Source organism: Vanessa tameamea, chromosome 2, assembly GCF_037043105.1.
Source record: "Vanessa tameamea isolate UH-Manoa-2023 chromosome 2, ilVanTame1 primary haplotype, whole genome shotgun sequence".
Lineage (NCBI taxonomy): Eukaryota > Metazoa > Arthropoda > Insecta > Lepidoptera > Nymphalidae > Vanessa > Vanessa tameamea.
This window is the reverse complement of record NC_087310.1, coordinates 9,813,575-9,838,380: the sequence shown is the minus strand read 5'-3', so window position 1 is coordinate 9,838,380 and position 24,806 is coordinate 9,813,575. Positions and strand designations below refer to the sequence as shown.

General features: G+C 30.8%; 1 protein-coding gene across 1 annotated transcript in view; it reads right to left on the bottom strand.

The window, feature by feature from the left end:
- Positions 1 to 15,576, bottom strand: part of LOC113402043 (5'-deoxynucleotidase HDDC2) — a 378,551-nt gene extending 362,975 nt beyond the window's left edge. Inside the window, exon 1 of the mRNA XM_064218328.1 lies at positions 15,567 to 15,576. The gene's annotated coding sequence lies outside the window, so the exon portion shown is untranslated. The remainder of the gene's footprint in view (positions 1 to 15,566) is intronic.
- Between the last annotated feature and the right edge of the window lie 9,230 nt (positions 15,577 to 24,806).

Below are 24,806 nucleotides of genomic sequence, written 5' to 3'. Positions count from 1 at the left end.
ACATTTGAACTGAAGTGCTTTTCAACCAAGAGCAGTCGTTCAACATATGGTCTTCTCTTATTCCTGATAAATTTAAAATTTTTAATAAAAGAGTCAAGTTCTAAGTTCAAATATAAATAATACACTTACTTTTAATTTAAAATCGTTTTAAAAATGGAAGTTTTTAACTGTACATGGACTTTAAGGCATGGATGAAAATCAGAATAGGAATTTAGCGAAAAAATAGTGCTAGTCTTGTTGTCGAAACTCCACCCGGTAAAGTAAAATATTTTTTATTCAATTTCGGAATATAATTGTATCTTTGGAATCGGATTTGGGACACAGACACTTGTGAGAAATTCACTCGGATATACTCGTAGTATTTTTCTATATGTATAGAAAATGTAAGAACCATTTACCGTGGCGGTTATTCTACCTAATTTAATTTAAAGAGTTCGTGCTTACTGACTATCAAAAGCAATTCACAGGAAGTGTTGTATCGCGTGTCTTAGAACTATATTTTAGTGTAGGTGCGACAACCCTGAATGTGTCACACTCAGTCGACCAGCTATGAGCTTGTAAAATGTGTTACCACGTGAAATTAAGAGGTATATTCGAGCGATACATTATTTATTATACAAGCTGCTATTGGCTGAGATAAAATAAGTAAAGTTTATTGCTTAATAGTATTTGAAAGAAAATTATTTAAGATTTTAAATTAACATGGTTATTTTTATTACTAACAGTATTTAAAACGGGATATTTACCATGTTTTTTATTTTTATTTGGTGGAGCTCGATATTTCGACATTATCTACGAATGTCTTGTTCACGAGACTGACGTTTGTGGGTAGATGTTGACGGCATTAGAAGTGTCCATATCGGACTACATAATGTCGAAATATCGAGCTCCACCAAATAAAAATAAAAAAACATGGTAAATAGCCCGTTTTAAATACTGTTAGTAAAATTATTTAAATTATGAAAGATTGAAAAACTTAAGAACATCTATTATTATTATATATATACGCCGTCGAACGATATTATGTTGTTGGCTGAATATTTTCTCTATGTAACATTGACGTAATTTGCGAAATCTCATAAAATGTCCATAAAAAATCAACTAACGTATTTACTGCTGGGCAAACGCATTATTTTCGAAGAAGTTATCGACCTAATTCTTCACGCTGCTGTTAACAGGCTTGTAGTTTTTTTTTTAAGTAAGTGTAGTTGGCCAGATAGTTTATCTGGCCAAGATTAATAGACGACTCTGGAGCTTTTTCACCGAGAAAGATCATATGTTATCCATTGTATTGTAACTGTTCAAAAAGAAGCGCGCTATGTTACTATTGCATGTTATGTTGTATGTCAGAAATATTTGAATACTAGCTGAACCTGCGGCATTACTCGCGTGAAATTTATTAACACCACTTTTAACCCATTTTTTGGAAAAAAATTAACCTATTAATTAAAATATAATATTTATACGAAGTTGTATATCTATATGTAGTATTGCTTTGAGAATCTGAACTCTGACTATGTTGACATAATAAATTATATCTTATAAAGCTATGTTTTTGAACCACATTCGAAAATAAATAAATCAATCTAAATAGAATTTATTCAAGGCTATAACAAGCACTTTTGAGTAGGTATTGAACAAACTATATTAAGTGAAGCTAACACCGGTTCGGAATCCAGATTCTACCGAGAAGAACCGCAAGAAAGTAGTTACTCTTTTTCAAGATTTAAAAATACAAAATCATGTTAGTGAAATACAATTAAATACCTATGTATATAATTCATCCTGGCTGGAAGTCAACAAGTTATAGCTCCACGCTTTTTTTATCATCATATAATATCCCTTCTTTGCCAATGTATTTTTTACAAATTATTCGAATTTATGAATCGGCAAAGTTAAAAATATCTGAATGAAATTTAAAAAGAAAGAAATCAATTAAATTAATATTTTAGACGTCAAATACCCTGTATTTTGTCATACAAACCTTTTTTTATAATATGTGTTTAGTAAATATTACTTTAGATAACTTATAAATTTAAATATTTGATTTGTTTTAATAATAACAATGTATAACATTATTAATGATGAAGATGTACTTTGAAGTCAACTTAGTCAACAAGGATTGCGTGATTTATTGCGTGAAGATAAGTTATCGGGCCGAAAGTGAAGTTATTTCACTAAAACAAAAAGCTACTTCAAAAACAATACAAATAATGCAAAAATAATAGAGAAAATTTATTTTAATTGTTAATATGCATTTTTTATATAAAAAACAGTCGAACATTAAAAACAAAAAAGCACATTAAAAATTTTATTACACGTGAATTTATTTACTGAATTGTACAAAAGAGCGCTGTCTAATACTAACACACTGGAGTTATTCGTCTCCAGACTCCGTTTCAAGTAAGAACCGACGTTAAATTCATCAAGAGTGCATTTAATATGAGGTGCTTTTGGGGCAGGTAATTCAATTACACGATTTATATTACGTATTCAACGCCTTTATGATAATAACGTGCATGCGCTTAATTCCCAGAAATTTCCTAACTTCATGAGGTACGCTGTCTATGCAACTGCAATTAAAGAATACTGCAATAACTGCAATTAAAGAATAAAATCGGCGTATCACTCACTTTTAATATAGCGTTTCATTTGTTTTTAAGATTAATCCCATCAGCATCAAATATCGTGAGGAAACTAGCATGTGTCGGATGAAACTCTTCCACATGTACAAATATTGGTGGATATTCAAATCTCCTCATGATTTCACGAGAAGAGGATTATACAGCACCATTGGTGGAATGTTACTTTTAATGCAACTGTTTTAATCCCACACGAGGATACGAAGACTATCTTGATAATATCTTATATTATCTTGATAATATATGTATAAAACATATGCAAACAGTTGCTTATTAAACAACTAAACATTTTTGTTTTTAACATAAAATATTCAGACAACATATGCATATTACCTACTAAATATAGTAAAATGTAAATTAAAATGCATACGAATATATACTTATTGTAAAAATAAAAAGCTAAAAGCGTTCGGACTGAAACTGAATTTAAAGATAGAAACTCGTAGTGGATAGGCATCCGATATATGTAATTAAAACCTGACCCGTTAGTTACATTCGTCCAGTCTAGCGCTCACGTGCTCGTCTAAAAGCCGTCCTCCCCCTCACCCCCGGGTCAGGTAGATGGAACTCAATTAGCAACAATTATTCAACAACGAGGCGACGTCGACCCAAAACTTTCCTCGTCTATTTTGTAATTAATTTTGTTCCCGTCGAGTGGCGACTTCAGGTCACTAGCGAAGTGGTTTGACTTTTCACAGCTTAGAACTGACCCTAGTATTTTGTCAATACTGTTTAAACTTACAATATTTAATAGGTACATATTTATTGAAATGTCACATTTTTTTTTATTTGTACTTAAATTTTATTTTAGTATAAAATTTGGATGTTCAGTGCAATTTTTTTATCAATTATTATTTTGTCTGTAATATGCGAATTGGGATTATAGATTTACCTATGTTGAATTCATGAAACGTTTTCAAATTGAGCGAAACTGAAAGAATAATATCAAATGTAGCAATAAATGAAACTTTGTATGGTTTCGCGCGCTCCTCAAGCAGCGGTCATAACGACCATATAAGGCCGATTGCTTTCTCAAACTTCCCCTATTTGTGCCCGCGCGGAGAAATTGGAACTTCTTTATTGTGACAAAGTTACAAATGAGAATGGATATTTCCATTTCTATCGAGTTAGTAAGTTCATACCGATAAATATTTTTGTTATAGTTTTTCAACATTGTTTATATTCAATATTTATAAAAGTTGGAATGATAAATTGCGTCGTAAAAATAGCCGACGGGGATGACGTGACGTTCGGAATACATAAAACTAAATGTTATTACATACCCTTGATAGTAATTCCTCGAGTTAATTCGTAGTACATAGGGGTCTCATTTAAATAACGTTCCCCTAACACTTATTCGCATATTGCTTGAAACAACGCGTCAATTGGTCCGTCCGTGTAAACTCCTATATTAACATAGTAAGGAACCCATTTCCATTATCATCCCCAATTTCGTGCTCGGGAGGCACTTAAGCACTTAATGGATCTCGGGTCTCCGTTATTTACTGGAACTCTGAATTGAATAAAATCGTAAATCTTAACACCATTCCAAGAGAAGATGCTATTATTAAAAATCACTTCTAATTACTCATTCATTAAGGACTCAATGTGAAAGAAACAAGATTAACTATCTTAATCAGTTGTTGGATACAGATTGGGAACACAATTAGTTATATCACAAAAATAAATTACTCGCAACGCCATTTCGTTGTTTACTTTTCTATATAAATTACGCAAACGCAGACAATAATATCAAACGCATTTATAATTTATATTCGACATTGATCAGAGGAAATACTAATATATCTATATAAAACAAAAAAATCAAGTGAGCAAATTTACATAGTACGTAATCGTAAATATATAACAACTCTGACCACACTTATTTGTAATAAAATAAGAAAAAAATCAAATCGAATGGTTCATATGAAAAAAGTTCATATGAAAAACTTGATAAATATTAATACACAAATATAACATATTTCAAATATTATACGAACCAGGTTAAAATAACAGATCGAAACTAAAATAACTGAATCAATACGAACGGAAAAGAAAATAACCTCTCGATTCCGGTCAAAGTGTGCATGATTGTGTTTTCACATAAATGAATATATTCTGATATAAACACTGATTTATACGTCTTAAATTAACCCTAAATGCGACTACAATTCTAAGTCAGGATATTCTGACACAATTGTTGCATAACTAGATTGCTTCCCTTTCTAGTTGATCTCAAGATTCATGAGCACAGCTTACCTAGATCACATTGGTCTGGCTCGCTATATCACATTGTGATTTCAAGACCGACAAAATAGTCTTAGTCAAATAAACGACTTACCGTAAGATATGATGAAAACCAATTAAGAAGAATTGTTATGAATACATTACCAAGTTAAAGGAGGAACTACTTTATATAACAGGGTAACAAACTATTAAATTAATATCTGCATAACGGATGATCATAAAGATAATTGTCTAAGGTATTACGTCTTAAATTAAAATTGTGTACAATTAGTACATTTTAGTATGTAATGCGTCTTATTCTCCGTACGTGCCCATTAGATCTTTATACTCAAATAAAAATTAAAATAAAACAGAATTAAAGGAAATTGCTGGTAGTAGTTTGGTTTTATAGTTTGTATTGAGTAGGTTCCAAGTGCTTAGCCAACGAGGATCATATTACCAGTAGTGAATTATGGGTACTATCAAAGAAATGACTTTGATTGTATAATTTTCGCTATTAAATCCCATTATTGAATAAACAGCAACAGCTTTGACATAAAACTTTATGGTAATCAATATCTAAAAGTGAGTATTGTACTGACATCGAAAAACTATTGAATTCAGTCTATATGTCTATATAAATAAAAATAATGTCGTTTCGTATGTCACAAAGTTAAAATAAAAACGAAAACTATATAACGACAAAGCTATTTGATATTTAATAACATTAAATTCATAGTCAATATTTGTCAGTATACCAATTTCGTAGTGCATATTGCGAGCAATTTTAACTATACAATATAAATGTCAGCGAGCTCGTAACTAAAACTCAAAACCGAGTAATTTTCTAAAAATATAACAACGAAAAGTGCAAAATGTTCGCGATATTTTCGGTATTGAAGCCTAGGTGTGAGGAAGATAAACTGGCCACGCTTTATGCAGCAGGCCACAAATAATCCGATCGATACCGCAACCCTACAGTCCCAGTTGACTGCGCTAATTTAACTGGTGGCAATATGACCTAACCTATCTGTTTAAATATATTTCTAATGCGAAACGTACTGATTATCTCAAAATACCACCGCTTATGTAGGTCTCTCTGAGCATTTTATAAAATAATTAATAAGCGTTGAAATTATTGTTTGAATTTGACTTTACAAGATTATATTATTTAATTAATATCTTAAGACTGAGAAGGCAAAACCACCGCCTATAGACCCATAGACAATGGCGCTTTAAGAAATATTAACCATTCCTTATATCGCCAATGGGCTACCAACCTTGGGAACTAAGATGTTATGTCCCTTGTGCCTGCAGTTACACTGGCTCACTCACCCTTCAAACCGGAACACAACAATACTAAGTATTGCTGTTTGACGGCAGAGTATCTGTTGAGTGGGTGGTATCTACCCAGACGGGCTTGCACAAAGCCCTGCCACCAAGTACCAATAACTCTAAATAATTTAAAATATATCCATAATATTAAGTGTAGTACAACAAATACAAATTATTTTTATAGCGAGTTGCTAGTTCCAACATTGGTCGTGTCACAATCCAAAGCGGTCTCTGGTAACACTACCACATCTATATCCATATTTCAGAAACCCAGTGGGAAATATAAAGTCTAATACGGTGCGGCAATAAAACATTGTTCCACGTGTTGCTATGTAAATCTCATAACTACACTTGAGCCGGGAGTCGGAGCTGAATCCCGCGCGGCTTGTAGTTCGGATCGCTGTCAAGGATTTATGTCATTGTATTGCTAATTCGGAATTTCATTGGAATTATTATTAATTCTTTTAATATGTTAATAATTATACTATAATAAAGCGATAAGCATACCAACAATATTAATCATTTCAATTGTTTCAGTAATAATTAAAAATAAAAATGATATATTTCAAATTTTATTTTTTATATGTATTTATGTTAAATCAAAATAAAGATTAAAAATATATAAAAGTGATTTACGTTTCTTACAGTTGAATAAAAACGACCGAAAAGTAATTAACTTTCTAACAGACGCCACGAAGTCTTTCGAAGTATTTATAATTCGTTAAGTCATTCCCACGGAATAAAATGAAACGACTTCGTTTTCATATTAATTTATTACAATTTAAGCAATGGATGGTTACAAAATTTTAATCAGCTTAGGGAAAGTTTTTGGTACGAACTCAACATATGAAATGACATTTCCGTATCAACGCCATGTGTGTGTAGAAATGGTCTTTATTACTTGGTATTCAACGGCCAGTGTAATTTATGGTGATGTTAGGTTTTTACATACCAAATGCACTGTCAACTGAACAATCTAATATATTATATCCATTGTTCCTGTAATTACAATGGGTACGCTGCTACGCCAATCAAAAGTTATAAATCTCTGCATACAAGACCAGACACAGGTAATATAATTGTTTGGAGGAATTATTAATATTTTAATATTTTTTTAAAATACTATATGTGCGCTTATAGGGTAATTAATATAGATGCACACAGACATAACTTATCTATTTTCAATTACTGTTGTCAGTTGGTAAATAAAATTTTAAAGATTTAAAATAAATAGTTTTTTTTTTTTTAATATTTTCATTCGTTTTCTTCATTCGTTGGCTCATACGAGCACTCATTCGCACGAGTCATTTTATATGATCAAAGTAAATTAAAAATTATCACCATAAAATATATAAATTCATATATTATGTCAAAAAAAAATAGTATGTGTTTAATGTTGTCGTTGCATTCAGGTAACGAATTGTCCAAAACTGCTCCATTATCTGAATAAGTCGCTGAATTAATGCATCACCACTAATTAGATTACTAACAATTATAAGTTAAAAGTGGATGAGCTAAAAATAGCAATCATTTTAAACCGACTCCATAAAAGGAGGAGTTTATTTGTACATGTATGTTTATTTTATATTCCGACCGATTAACTTGAAAACTTCTGAATCTTCTCAGATGGTCCTATATATTTTTCATTAAGGTACAACTGTTGAGGAAAAACTGTATTCAATATAAATTGCATTGTATTTATTAAAATATGGGAATATATTAATTAAAACCGTTTTTGTAGTTTCTTAGTTTTATTGCAATTAAAAAACACCTTTTACACCTTTGAGTTGACAAAGTTTACATATTATAAAATTATATAAAGTATACCAATTTAATTCGAAACAAAACTATATCTAGTGCTGGCTTTATTTGGGATTGTAGGCTGTAGCAGGATTACTGGGGATATCGTTAGGAAAAATAGTACGATATGTGTAAATTTAATCGTAATACTTCAAAATGTAGAGATAAAATGTTATTACTTTAAAAACTTGACATATTTTTTATATTAATGTTATATCTTGTATCTTTATAGTAGAATGATGATGATGATGAATGTCCTATGTCCCCTAGATGGGGCAGAGGGCGTCCACAGATGTCCTCCATCGCGATCGGTCTTGGGCTTCAACCTTCACCTCGCTCCACGTCATTCCGATGCTCGCCACCTCTGCCAACACGGAATAATAATAATTAATAATAATAATTATAGTAGAATAATTATAAAATATTATTAATAAAATAATTCGTTTATTTTTAGATTTTAGTTTAAAATTAGTAAATGTTTAAATAGAGTCTGAAGAATATTAATAATCTTTATTACCATAATAGTTTGACCAAATAATGTATTATAAACTAAAAATAGTTACAATTGTGTTATAATTAATTTACTTTGTTCTATCTGTAATAAATTGACAATCATTATAACATCTAACTAAAACTCTCAGGATGCTGAAGAAATCAAAATCGGTTTTGACAAAGTAGAAAGTGGCGAGTAAACAGGGATACTCGTCGATTTTATTTGAAAACTTTCTGTTGATCTTTATAGCTGCTATTCAGTAGTTTCAAAAACATGGATTGTATTACGTCGTACACCGAGTTTAATGAAAGATCCATTCTTTTGTATACATTTTGTATTATCTGTTATAAAAGGAACGCAACGTTTATCGGAAGCAAACTTCTTCAGCTGTATAAAACCTTTTAAAACTTCTGATTTACATTGAACTAATATATATATATATATATATCATTTTTGTTTTATTCTTAAACATGTGTCTCCATAGACATGTTGTCCGTGCCTTTTGTGTATCTTATTTTTGATCTATAATTTTTTATTTTTCTGTTTCTGCATATTTTTGTTACCAAACAGCATCACAATTTATATTTAAGGATTTTTATTTTTTATTTAATATTTTTTTACAATATGAAAATAAAATATTCTATAATTTAATTAATACTGTTCCTATGTTGTTACTTGGTACTACTGGTGCTAAGGATGACATATAATTAACGATTTATGTTATATATTACAAATAGTATTTCTTGCAAGATCATAAGAACTTAGGTATTATAGCATATATTATGCAATGATTTGCAAATCCTTTTTATAGGTTTAACCTATCTCGTTCCTCATACTAAAATAGACAGCACGTAATGACTTATGTAAAAAAATACAACAAAACCTAACAGCTCGTAAATGTTCCGCTGCTGGACAAAGGCCTACTATCCTCTGCAAGCAAAACCTTTGAAGCTTACAACCCCATGCTGTTCCACTAGTGATTTATGGATACATATATGTACATGTGGCAGAATTTCATTTGATCTGTGTAGGTTTCCCAATGTTTTTTTTTGTTCACTGCCTAGCACATATTACAATCACGTAACATCTCAGTCGTTCTTGCCCGAAAACTACGCTATTCGATATCAACCAAAGGTTATGGCCAATGCTCCGAAATGAAAAAAATAATTCAACACTTCTTACTTCAATCTATACTCATATTATAAAGACGTATGTATGTTTGTGTGTTGGGAGGAATCTTCGTAACTCATAATCCAATTTTTAAAAAAAGTCACACGTAGATGGCTGTGTTAATCCTAAGCTATGTGTGGGTGCACCCGTGTGAAGCCGAGGCGCCTCTCTAGTATATATCATTGTAATAGTAATAAGTTAATAAGTAATAATTATGATAGGAAAATCGATGAACCCCTATATATTTTAGAAATAAGACCCATTTTGTAATACGATCTTACCAAAATCTTTTATCTCATGAAAAACAATTTTTATATTGATAATACAAGATAGGGTTGCTCTGGCATTATTGAAGTGTAATAAATCTTCGCCATTGTTGTCTTCACTAATAGATCTGGCTCATAGATATCTTTCACTTTGCGGCCTCCATTTATGAGACGTAATAAAATACATTTGATATACTTAAAAGCAATGCTTTTATTGCTATGCTGTTTTTTTATGAAAATTTACCAGTTCTTCTTCTCTCTAATCTGTCATTATTTCTTATATGCTCTCAGATATAACTCTAAGTTCAGAGAGCAAATATATGTGGTACGAAATTGCTTCTACATTAAAATTACTTTTGTAACTACAGTCACAAGACACGTAACATCTTAATTTCCATGGTTAGTGGCGCATTTTTGTTTTAAGGAATGGTTAATGTTTCTTACGACGCCAATGTCAATGAGCGGTGGTGACCACTTACCAAGAAATACCACAGACTCTAAACTAAGGTACCGTTGAAAAATACAATATATAAACCCGCTGAATTTTTTTCGCCGTTTCATTTCAGGTAATCATTTCCAAATTAGTCGAATATATCTTTTTTTTACAATCAATAAACAATCTCAGCACATTTATTTGAATAAAAATTTTGGAAATAATAAATGTTAAAGACTATTATTATATTGAAAAAAATATTATCACATAAATAATATAAAAAATAAATAAATATGTTACTATTAGCAGAGTTTGTATATTATTCAATATAAAATGATATAGATAAAAAGCCGTGGGGTTTGTCGTTTTTTAATAAACAAATAATTATTAACTATAACATATCTAAATTAATAGTATAAGTACTAAAGGTTTTTTTTTTTTTACAAGCCGCTAATTTGACAAATATCGCAAGTGATATACATACATTTTAAGAACTTTCGATTCAATTATAACTCCAAGCAGAGTCATTAAAAAAAACAATGAAATATACAACACAAGTACGTTAATATTCAAAGCGTGTTCTCTTGGTTCTATTCGATTTTGTCGACCGCAAAGTTTGTTGTATATCTCGTTACGGAAGAGCAAAAGGAACTTCACGACTCGTTTATGAGGAACACACTTCCCACATCCCAAAGGCATTTCTGTTTTTTTATCTTCTTGAAAGTTAACCAACGTCATAAACTTAGAATATATCATCAGGAAATTTGTGAAGTATAGTAATGTAATGTGTATTTGAAAAAAATCGTATTTGTAAGTAATAATCGCATGTATAAACTAGTGGTATCTTACCAAGGATAAATTCATAACAAAACCCATAAATTTATTTCTATAAAATATCAATTAATATTTGTATTAGTTAATTATTATATAGAAAGTTAACTTAAGCATTCGATATCGCAAACATTGGACTTACATTTGTATATGTGCAAAGGACATGATTGATATGATTAAAAAAGTTCTCGATACTACGTATCATACATTATGTTCGTTCGTAGTGAAAGACTATGCCGACTGCTATCGACTGAAATAAAAGGCGATATCACCACCACAACCACCTTATACTCCATTGAGTATGGATGGATGCCTGAAGGTCCAGGCTAAGCATAAGCAAGCGGCCAAACGAATAGTTGCTTTATCAATCGTTTACTACAACAAATCACGAAAAACAGTCAAATAACTCCATTTTTTATTCATAAGGCATTACGCTTCCCCCACATGAAGTGGGGGGTAATGTGGGACTCGCCAGTGCCCAGGACGCCTAGCGCACCCTAGTACACCGAAATACCTACTAATTATCCGTCCTTAGTATTATAATCTTAATTCTGAAATAAAATAATCTTTATTCTAGTAGGTCCTTAAAAAGACTATTTAAATGTCATTTACGTGAAATTCGGCCTTCATACAAATAATCATTTACTCAACTCTTTTTTATAATCTAATATTAAATAATATACCTTAGCTTACCACCTTACCTATTTATGAATGATTTAATTTTATTTGAACTATCGATGAACGATAATATTTAATTTTACTAACATCGTCCATTTAAGTCAAATCAAAGTCGAACTTCAAAGGCACAACAAGCTATCGAAGTTAGCAAACTGCCTTATGATAGTAATTCTTACTCATATCGCCCGGTTGCATGCATAATTGAAACCCAATCTAGTCCTCGTGAAAGCTTATCGAAGGGAAGCATATTAATTCATTATTTCAAGACAAACTAATGTGATATTATATAATACAGTATATTTGTTATTGTATTACTTTTTTCCTATACAACTGTAACGGAAAACAAAATTCGATTATTCTTTCAAGCACGCTCTTGAAGAATAAAGAAGTATTTATTAATTTTATTATATACTCTTATAGGGGATTAATTAAGGTACAGCTTCGAGGGATAAATCGAAGTTTGGAATGTAGATAGACTCGAACTAAGCCCTACGGTACCTAAATATAGTTTATAGTATATAAAATTAAGTATATACGTCTTTTATGCGTGTAATATAAGGTTATTTAATAAATAAATGTATATATACAAGATAACAAGTAAATATTAAAAGCAAATATTTTTTATATAAGACTGAGAGATGTTTTGGGTGGTTACTTTGCAATTCTTCGCTCTAAGATTAAGTATAAAATGCAAGATAAGGAGATTCATTAATGAAATGTAATAAATCATTGTCATTGTTTGCAGCTCGAGCGGATTTGTTTCACTGAGACACCATTCTCTCTTCTGCCTACTTACTCTGATTTATATTATAGCATCACCAGTGAAAAGGTTCTACAAAACGACCTCCTTAATTTATGAAACAATAAGCCTTTTTATATATTTATGAGTAGCGATGAACAACGGTCATTATTATTAGAGACGATAAAAAAATATATATGTGTTTCTCTTGATTTATCTTATATTTTTAGCAACAATTTTATAACATATATTAATTAGCAAATAGAATAACTACTAAATGATATTTTTTTTAGGAAACAAATATCACAAATAAGTATATGAGCGGTAACGATCACAGAGAGAAGAAATAGTCCAAAATACGTTATTAATAGAGATAGTCCAGTAACAACAACAGATGAATTGAGGATTCAAACCCGGCAAAATATCACAAAGTTTTTCATACAGTTTACAAACAGCAATTCATAGTATCGTTGTGTTTCGGTTAGATGGGTGAACCAGTGCAACTGTGAATGTTTAATATTTCTTACAGTGCCCAAGTCTATGGACGGTGGCGAATACTTACTATGGTCGCCTTCCTATATCGAGGAAAAAAATAGACATAATCGCATCCAGACAGAAGGCTATTCTTTTCACACTTCAAACATCCCATTCGATATCCTTAGAGACAAGAAAACGTAAATTGAATGAAAACCTTATCAAGTGTCCATTACGCAATTACGAGTCGGATGAAATTGGTTTGGAGTCGCAAAACATTATAGAAAAATCACGAACACAGTAATTTATAAAATCGGATAATTTAAAACGACTTTGATATAAAACGTTAAAGATTCATATTTATATATTAACTTATGTGTATAATTTAGTTTAAAGTTTCATTTTCAGATATTCTAGTTCAGATATAATTTTAGCTGATACATTTACACAGCTAGAGCGCTTACAGTATTATAATACGATGGAGGTACTGACTCGACTGCCTGTCAAGTATCACGAACAACTAGCGACATATAATCCGTTTAAATGATGCAGTCTGACGTACTTACTCGGATAAGCTTAAAGTCGTATAATAGACTCAATTTGAATTTCACTTAATAATAAATTGATACCACAAAAACTCCAATTTATCCTTTTCAATTTTATTTCTATACACTTATTGACACTATTAACGCGCAATGAATATACAATAAATAAAAAAACCGTCTTGGCGCGTTACAAGAACGGAATCTTAACCGATGATTATGTGTTCAAACTCGGGGCAAGCATCAATTAATTCATGTTCTTAATTCGTATTTATAATTCATCTCATGTTCGGCGATGAAGGAAAACATAGTGAAGTAACCTGCACTAGACGGATGAGAATCTGTCACGTGTATCCATCAACCCGCATAGAGCAGTGTGATGGAGTAAGATCCAAGCATTCTCCTCAAAAAGCGAGAGGTGGCCTTTGCCATTAAACAATAAATATATTTTCTTAAATATATAAGCGCACAGGTCTATGTCGATAAAACAGTAAAGTTCAAGATATATAATGTTTGAAATTATAGTCAATAAATTGTCAAAAAGTCGAAATTATAATACACTTATAATATTTAATGACTAAAATAAACATAAACTGGTTTAATGTTTGAAAGAAATCTATCTTTCTCAACGAATTACTAATATTCCTATTCCCGTTCCAATTATACGTAAAGCTTGTCTTAGTGGTGAGATCGACAATAGCCCAGGGGGTAAGGATGGACTAAGGATTGTACATCGCAACCGGCATGCGGTATAGCTTTATGCTCTGAGTAAAGTAAATGGCATACCAGAAAATACCGCTAGCCATTTTCTAGATTCGGAAAATATAGCTGTTAATGTTATATCAATAGAAAAGTAGTAACTAACGAAAGGTATAGTCTTATATGTATTAAATATTATATACTAGATGAAAACCGGTCAGGTGAAATAAAACTAAACAAATACGGTTTAACGTTTACCTTTCATAAATCTTTTTTTTATAAACATTGTGATTATCAAACATCTATATTTTATATTTAGGTGGTGAAAAATAACAATAATCATTCTTTAAACAGCTTTCAGAACGCACGCGTAAAAATCAAACATGGCCGCCCCTTGAACTGTCATGTCAATTAATTTCATTGATTTACTATCGAAATATCTCGATAATACGTATTTTGCGTATATATGTTGTCGGTTAAAAATGACATAATGTATATACACATAAATTAAATAATGTTTTACTCGATACGCAATTAAAAATTATATATATTCGAGAATCAATTTTCCCGCCATGACGAGTATCTGTCAATGTGCATGTTAACAGAAAAGTGACAGATACTCGTCTGCAATAAACAGATAATAATAATTCATATAATATTTAACATAAGTTAATACATTCTAATTAGGTACCAAGCACTTTTTACATATTCTACCGCCAAACAGTAGTAATACGGTTCGGTGTATTTCAGTTTGAAGGGTGAGTGAAACAGTATAACTAAAGACACAAGGGACATAACATCTTAGTTCCCATGGTAGATGGCTCATTTGCGATTTAAAGATTGATTAAAATTTCTTACGGTGCTAATGTCTATGGGCAGTGATGACTACTAACCATCTGGTGGTCCTTTCAAGCAAGTTCTGTTGCTAGAATGCGTGGATCTTAGCTGAATATTACTGCTTGAAACCCGGGCATGCTTCTTTAAGTTTATTATTAATTTCGAGCTCGATAATATAGTATCCACCAACTCCCATTTGAGCAGCGTGGTCCACCACGGTTAGGCTTAATAAGCTTCTAAGTGGGTATTTTACAAGCTATTACTTTTACTATGTTTTAGTTACTATTATAAAATACTAAAACGCATAGCCAACGATGCTCTCAAAGTTTTTCTTGAAAATACAATGTATTCTGTAAAGTGGTTACTGCTCCGAAGTGCAACGCTGCGGGCAAGGTTTGAACGTTATATTCTTCGCCCGTTCCTTTATCGCCATTTTGGGACTACAAAGGTTGAATGCTGAATATCGATTTCCTTTGCGTAGTCACGCCTTTTGTGACTTTTAATTTAGTCAAGATTGAAACATCCACAGCATGAATTATAAATAAAGTATATTATGCTTTTACGTAGACATCGTTATAATTTGATTATTAATTATTAATAAAATATTTAAACAGTTTGAATGTTTTTCATATGGAATTCCATTACAATTGTAATATTTTCAACAATATTACAATTGTAATATTGTTTTCATTCATATTAAATCTATATTAGATCTTCTTTTTTAATATTTTTTTAATTCGCTTGAGTGGAAGTAATACAAAAAGTAGAAAAAATCAATAAAGCCAATTAAAGTAAAACAAAACATTTAATAGATAATTAATTTATTAAAGTACCGTATATAAACTGCCTATAGAAAAATTATAGCGAGTTCACTGATTCAACACTTTGATTCATTTATAATGAAAGGCGTTATCCGATATTGATAATTAACATTAATGTAAATTAATATTGATTTATTGAAATAGATAAAAGGATGATATTCCAAACGATCTTGTATAGATGGTGCTAGCGCAAGGGATCTCCTTCAAACTCTTGCTCCTGATTATGTTGTAAATAATTCTAGAAAGGAATTAGAAGTATCCATCAAATCTAAAGATACGGCTCCGGGGATAGATATGATTTCATTTTCAATGATAAAAAGCTTACCTGAATGTGGTAAAGATTGGCTTTTGACTCTTTACAACGTAATTCACAAATATGGAATAGTTCCAAGACAATGGCGAGAAATTGCTATTATCCCTTTTCTGAAGCCTGGACGTGATCCACACTCAATATCATCTTTAAGACCAATATCTTTAATGTCCTGTATATGTAAGGTTTTTCATTCAATCCTAAACAAAAGACTTGAATGGTATTTTGAAAGATCAAATATCTTCTCTGAGGACACGACGGGTTTCAGAAAAGCTCGCTCTTGTTTACACAATTTAAGCAAACTAGTTCTATGTATACAAAACGGATTTGGACTAGGCAAGTCTACCTCTTGTTGTTTCATTGACATTGATGGAGCATATAATAACATAGATATATCTAAACTTTTGACTGTAATGGACAGTTATGGGGTTGGATCAAAAATTTGTAATTATTTATGGAATTTTCGTAATTATAGATCTCTAAATATTAATTTTGATACAGTATCGATGACTAGATGTTGTAGTCAGGGCTTAGCTCAAGTAGATCTTTTATCGCCTTTACTATTTAATATTGCGACAGCTCACGTATGCCAATCTATCAAAAATGTTTTTATCTCGCAATATGCGGATGATTTTGTTTTGTATAAGAACTTAACTATCGCCGCCAGTGATTTACAATCAGCTTTGAATATTTTTACTGCAATGCTTAATGAATTAGGTTTAAGAATTTCTGCTTCTAAAATTAAAATATGCGTGTTTAGTAGAGCTCACATTAGCCAATCTATTAACCTTCGAATAGATAATGGTTCTTTAGAAATTGTAGAAAATATAAAGTATCTAGGGTTGTGTTTGAATCGGAAATTAGCATGGGGAACTCGTGTAATTAGTGTTATAGATAAAGTGTCCAAGTTATTGAATTTATTTAAAGTTTTAGCAGGCTCTGGCTGGGGTATCCATCCTCGGTATTTAAGGAAGCTATATATTTCTTTATTTAGAAGTAGAATCGAATATGCAAGTTTTCTGTTCGACGACGCCCTCCGCTCACATTTATCTAAATTAGATCAAATTCAAAACCAATATATGAGAGTGATCGGTGGATTTATAAGAACAACTCCTATAGACGTGATGGAAAGCGAATTAGGTTTATCACCTTTAGCTATTCGTAGAAGCTACCTGGGGGGAAAATATTTGTTAAAAGCAAAATCCTTAGAAAACAATAGTATTATTTCGATACTTAATGTCTATGCACCTCAAATCGAAAAATCATATTGGAACAGAAGGAAAAAGCCTTTATTAATTATATTATTTAATAAAATTCAATTAGAAATGTTTAATCTCAATATTTGGCCTTAAAAAATTGACTTAGGTCCACATATTAAGATAGGTATACCTCACATAAATAAAGCAAAACGCTCATATAATTTTTTTGATATTAAAAGAAAAAGTATAAATTACTTAAATTTACAATATCCTAACCATTATAAATTATTTACTGATGCATCTATAGATAAGAATGAAACGGGAATTGCCTTTTGTGATCCCCAAGCAGAAACCAATATAAGATTTAAAAAGAATTACAAAATTTCGATAATGTACGCAGAACTTATTGATTTGGCTGAAGTGTTATGTTATATTGAGACAATTAATTTTAACAAATTTATTATCCTCATGGACTCAAAAAGTTCATTACAACCTTTGACTCGTTGCGCCTCAACTTTTCGAGGAACACTGATAGCTAATATCATTGAACTAATTCTAAAAATGAAGTCCTTCGAAAAATTTGTTGTTTTGCAGTGGATTCCTTGATAACGAGAAGGTCGAACAGTTTGCCAAACAGGCCAGCACTGTTGGAGAAATAATTAATGTGTTACCTTTCTATTCAGATTGTTTTTATATTATAAAAAATAAATTTCAAAGAGCTTGGAAAGAATATTTTGATAAGAGGTCTAAAGAAAAAGGCATTTGGTACAAAACGATGCAACCACAACCTTCCAATTATTCTTGGGTAGAAAAATGTGTTTTGAAACGTGAAGATATTGTAATGGCGTTGAGACTGCGTTCCGGACACATTCCATTAAATAAGTTTGGATATTTAATGAAGAAAGTTTCTTCCCCTAATTGTCCCGATTGCGGGTCTGTAGAGGATGTATACCACATTTTAATGAAGTGCGTTCGTAGCGAGCCTCTTCTATCACAATTGATAGATAGATATATGGGCATATGTAATATTTATCTTGCTAATCCTACTTCAGAACTAGCCAAAATTATGTATAATATAGGTAAACATAATTTATTATTATTATTAAACGCAATTTAAATAAGCGAAAATAGATAACGTAAATAATGTAAATATAAGAATATTTGTCTAACCTACCAGAGCTAAATAGTCACCCAAGTGACTCAGCTCTTAAAATGAGAAAAGAGCAAAGTGACATTACCGGCTATATTATAGGACTTTCTTTACTTTATTCCTCTTTCAATGTACAGTTTGATTTATAATTTATGACAGCGAGGCACTGAAGTACAACGTACAAAACATTTAATTTTAGTTTGGCCTCGAGCCAGGCGTCTGCATATTGATGCGCAACTTTTGCGCCGGCTCAGCGCGATAGTAACTGTTTGACACAAGCCAAGGCTTGCTTAAAGTATGGCCGTGTCATAGAAATTTAGTTGATTTATCGAGGCATAACAGAAATAGAAAGACATATATTTTCTTAAATAAATATTTCATAGACATAAAATGTGTTAGCATTTCGTTAAGTAAAACCAGACCTTAAGAAAAAAAAAATGTATTTTACAACTTCGTGTTATAGTTTGTAGAAATAAATCAGAAATAGAATGTCGAAATTGCTAAATAATAACATTGTTTTGATTTAATTACTCTTACAAAAGTTTCTAACGATTCATAATAAAAACATTTTTATACCTAAATTAAATACTTATATTAAAACAAAAACTATAAGTGACTAACTCCACAAAACTTTACTCTAAAGGAACCTTTCCATAATATAATTAATCAAAGTTATACGCAGAAATATTGTGTATATTTTCCCAAATATTAATACGCATTCGGTTTGGTAGACCGCGAAGTTTGTTATATACCTCGTTACAAAGAAACGAAAACTTTTACTCCTCGACTCGTTGGCGGTCTGTGGTATTATGCCCCTGAGGCCTACATCTTTAAACATATACGACCTCCTACTAACTCCTTACTCCATACGAACTAATGTTAGCGTTCATAAACGTTTTGTAAGTTCTGCAAGTTTCGAAATCAAATATTCTGGACCTCTTTGTTAAATAAGACTTATAAAATAATTTCAAATTTTTGTTAAATATTTCAAACATAAAGGTATATTGTATATAAGTACATTTTACTATACGTATACGTAATGTTTTTTTTATTGTTATATATTTATCTTCACAGAAATTGTTCCTACCTCGGGAACACCTAATCTTATCTTAAATTTGTTTTTTTTTTCGTTTGTGTATCTATACGTTATTTACTTCAAGTATTTAAATATTTATATGTGTAGTTAGATTAAGAGCAGCAATATTTTTAAAATATTATTTAATTTACCTTATCCATTTTATTATGCATTTTAACGGAAGCTTTTATATATATTATTACGCTTAAAACATTTTTATTATATTATAGTTTAATTGTTAGTTTAATGAAATTAAAAATATCACTTGTATTAAAAAAATCAGTAAACAATAAATATTTATGTCAAATAAAGAAATCTAATATTAACAAATATATTTAAAACCTGCCTAGCTTTAATTAGTATATTCATGAAAATAATTACCGCTATGGCATCGTGCACGTAGCGTAGTCGTATATCTCTTTTGTAAGCGAGATTAAAGAGGCGCTGGCGGGAGCCGATGACATCCATCTCTGTTAAATGCTGTTTCGACGCCAGCGCCGCGCCGCCGCTCTATCCACTAGCAGGCGTAAACGTACTACCCAACAGTACAGTCTGTGATACATGACTTCAGCGATAATATTTCTCTCCCTCCTTTGAAATTTCAAATCCACATTTCTTGTAAGTATTATGTTCTCGTTCTTCGAATTGAAAATGTATTACCCGAAATTTTGTTAATTTTTTTCGTTTATATTTTTACCTAATGCTTACCACTTACTACCAAACGACTTCGTCTATTACTAGAGTTTCAATGTCTATTTGGTGGTGATCACTTACCACCAAGACGAAAACTCGATTTTTAATTTGATATCTGTGATAAAATTGCATTGTTAGTGTCCTGTGTGACTTAAGAACTCCTTACATCGATGATGACCATTATAAACGGAGATCAGCCCTTTGCGCAAGACATGATGTCCTCCAGACGGATTTCGGTCACGGCGGTATCTCGAGTTAGGCCAGCCAACTACGCAGAACATATTAGAGTGCACAATTTTAAACACAGGTGCACTCTCTATTCCGTCACTCTCATAATCCGATGAGACGGCAAATCCCACACGGCTGGAAAGAGTTAATGTGCAGGACCAACGGTTTCATGTGATTTTCGAGGCAAGGGAGCGTAGACACTTCCAACTTCCAGACTTCGAGCTATTACTGAGAATTTTTCTACGAAAAAACCCAGTTATTTCCTAACGGCCCAACCGAGGATTTGTGGCCTTATATCAAGCCACTAGACCTCAATTAAAAAGACCAATGAGAGACCAGGCACAGGACCAATGCCTTACATGATTTTCGAAGTACAGAAGTTTAAACTCTATTAAATATCTGAATCATTTCAAAGCTATTTTTTTTCAATAATTTTTATTGTCATAATCCGGAATTCGAATTTCCTTATCTGCAGACGCACATGCTAGCCGCTTTGCTAAAAAAGTTTTTACTGACTATTAGTTACCTACAGTTTATGGGTACAAGCATACAAAGACATACTTCTAAAGAACACAAAATCTAACACCAATTGAAATCTTCAAATATTACTACGAAACAAGACGCTCGCAATGTTTTTTTTTTTTAGTTACTATTTTGCAGCTCTGACCAGAGTGAAGTGGAAACAGTTTATGAAAACTTCACTTGCATACCGAGTTGTATTCACTGACATTTCCAAACAAATTATATTTGGTCTGTAATAACCAAGTTTCGACAAATATTTTTCGCTAGATGAATTTTAATATTCACAAGATAATTTATTATGGTTAAAAAAATAACTTTAGAATTATTTATACAAAGGTCTTAATTATGATAAAATTTCAATTAAAAATAGTTAGTCTAGAAAAGTTAAAGAAATGTTAATTATTTTTAAAATAATTTATAAAATTGACTCGAAGAGAAAAATGGATGTTTTTTTATCCCAATAAAAAGTTAATTATTATGATGTAAATATATCAAATCAAATCAAAATATACTTTATACAAGTAGGCTTTTACAATCACTTTTGAGTCGTCATTTAACAAATTATATTAAGTGAAGCTACCACCGGTTCGGAATGTAGATTCTACCGAGAAGAACCGGCAAGAAACTCAGTAGTTACTCTTTTTCAACATCTAAAAAGACAGATGTTAGTATAATGCCTTATTAGTTAATTACAGAATTTGTTCTTGATTCCTAGTACCTACTGAACCTGTGGCTATACCCACGCAAATTTATAAAACTTTACCTATAGTACTTGAGAATTTAGAATAGTTAGACTTTTTTCCACTATCTCCATAACAAATTTCATCTAAATCGGTTCAGTTTAAGTGTGTAGACACAGACAGAGTTAATTTCCCATTTATAATATTAGTATAGATTTTAAACAATTTTTTATTGATTATTTTATCCATTGTACGATTATGAAATTATTGATATCCATAAATTACTCACATTCGCAAATAAGTAGTATATTTATAAACTGATTTTTATAAATGTATGAATGAGATTCAAAATTTAAGTTACTAACCATGCAATAGTATTAACTTAACCTGTTTTAAGAATAAAACGGCACAATATCTTCATTATATTCGTAAATATTCACATCTCTAAAATTTTAATTTTTATGATATTTGCAATGAAAGCCCTTAAACAAGATAAACAATATTTGTTATTTTATAATTGTTTTCGATGTGCTTATGCGTACATGTTTATGTATGTACATTGTACAATGTATATATCTCTTGATAACGTCACAACGGTGACAAGCGGTGGCTAATTGACTAAATTCCAACGCTCATGCCATTGCTGAACTCTGGTCGATAGATAGCTAATTACGTAAATGTGGCTACTTAGTGTTCCAGCTTCATAGTGAATAGCGAAACATGGAAAATGCCATCGATTTATCAATTACGCGATTAGTTTTCTTTGGGAATACGTTCTGTCAAAAACCTACACAGCAAATCGGTCAATTGTTTGACTTTTTTCTTTTGGTTTTAGTTTCAAATGCTACATAATTTGTCTATAAATTATAATTATAAAGTATATAGTTTGATTTATATTTATAATTTATCTGGATTTAAAAATCAGTATTGTTCATCTAAGAATATTTATATACAGCATGTTTATATGATGTAAATAATTATAAACTCTTTAATACGCTACTGGTTTGTTTGACAATATTAGGTAGTCCTATCCAGTATCCTCAGATATTTGTAAATAAATTTAAAAAAAATTGGGATCATTTTTTTTCCAATTAAAAGTATTTCTTATATAACAATAAAATATGAAAAATTAGCAAGATTCAAAAACTTCAGCATGAAATAAGCAACGACGTATCAGTATAAAAAAAACACGAAGAAATGAAATGGAAAATATTTAACCCGAAACTAATTGATTTATAATCTCTATAATGCCTAACTAAAAAAGCAATATAGGTACTTAAAATTTAGACCAGAAGGTGCAACGCGTTTCGGATGATTATTATTAATATACAATATTATTTTAAACTATTGCCGTGGCAAGCGTGAATTTCTTAATAATTATCCTAGACATCTGAGATACATCGTGGACGCTTTGAAAATGCAATCATTTATTTTATAATCATGATCGTTAATTAGTTGGCAGATAAGTTGCGAAACACCAAACTGAGGGAGAAAAGTTGCGTAATATCGCAAGTTCGCGTGTGACGTGTCTCTTAGGATCCTTAAAATAATAAATTTGTGTTTGGCCTTATTTGTTGCTGTTGTAGTATTGTCATCAATCGCGCACCATTGTTTTATGGGCGGTGAATGTGAAGCGCTCTTTTGTCTGGTTTGTATTGATCCATTGTTGGAAGATAAAATATCCCTAATGCGTGCGAATGATTGATCGCTCTCAATAATGGCCTATTTATAGATCAATACTTATATATGTATATATGTTTACGTAATAATATGTCAACAGTTTTCTTTATCATTTCAATATTCAGAGTATCGATGTGAGTGGAAAAGTTCTTTAATTATGTAACCAAATACTTGCAAGGTATATATGGAGTTTCTGAATGTTCCAAAAAATAAGTTCATCGTTACGTTTTTCTGAAGTAATAATAATGTAATTACATAACTTTTTGTACATACAAATTAAGAATTAATTTCTTTCAAGCTATAAGCTTGAATTTGTTGTAATGTCTCGTTACTTCGAACAACCAGAACATATCAGAACAGAAATATTATAAAGCTATTTATAACTACATCAACTTACATCCTTTTTACATTTGAAACACTAAAACACAAACTTAGTTTTAATATTAGATTTTATTTACACTAAAGAAATGTCTTTTTATTCCATAGAGGATAGAGTAAGTCATTAATGTAGATGAGGAATAGAAAAGCTTCAAGGATTGATCCTTGAAGGTTCTAACTGTGACCCCAGGAGATCTTTTTCCTTTTACGTCGACCCTTTGAATTTTATTGTTAAGATAAGATATCAAAAGGTTGAAACGCACATCCTCAAATCTATAACTATACAGCTGATGTGTCATGAAAGTTTTTTCACATATTATACTTGATTGTATTGATTGTACCTATGTAGCAATTGTTACAGAAATATACCATTGAGTCAGAAGATATGACATGTATACTTTAAATAATATTTGTTAGATATTCAAGTAACATATTATTTAAACCGTCGCAAGGGGTTTACAAATTATTATATATTGCATTAAACTAATATGAAATATTATAAATAAACACGAGCGCCATCTAATTTCATTTAAATTTAAATGTCACAAAAATGAATGTAAATAGTTACTACAACGAACATTATAAATATTGGTATTTTAGTATTAGTATTATCAATAAGCATAAAAAATAAAATCAACCTATTAATAGTACAACAATTACAAAAAGAAATATACTTACATACACAGAACCGCTGTAATTAATGAATTACATATAAAATAGGATTTCAATTAAAAGGAAATAAATGATAATAAGCTCCCTTACCCTAATATTAGAGGCAATATTTGATTTTCGAATACCCATAATTGTTTAAAACAAGGATAAAATTATAAAAAAAAAAACGCAAAACGGTCGATAAGCGTTATATTGGTATTTATTAAACTATATTCGGTTAGATACATTCAGCG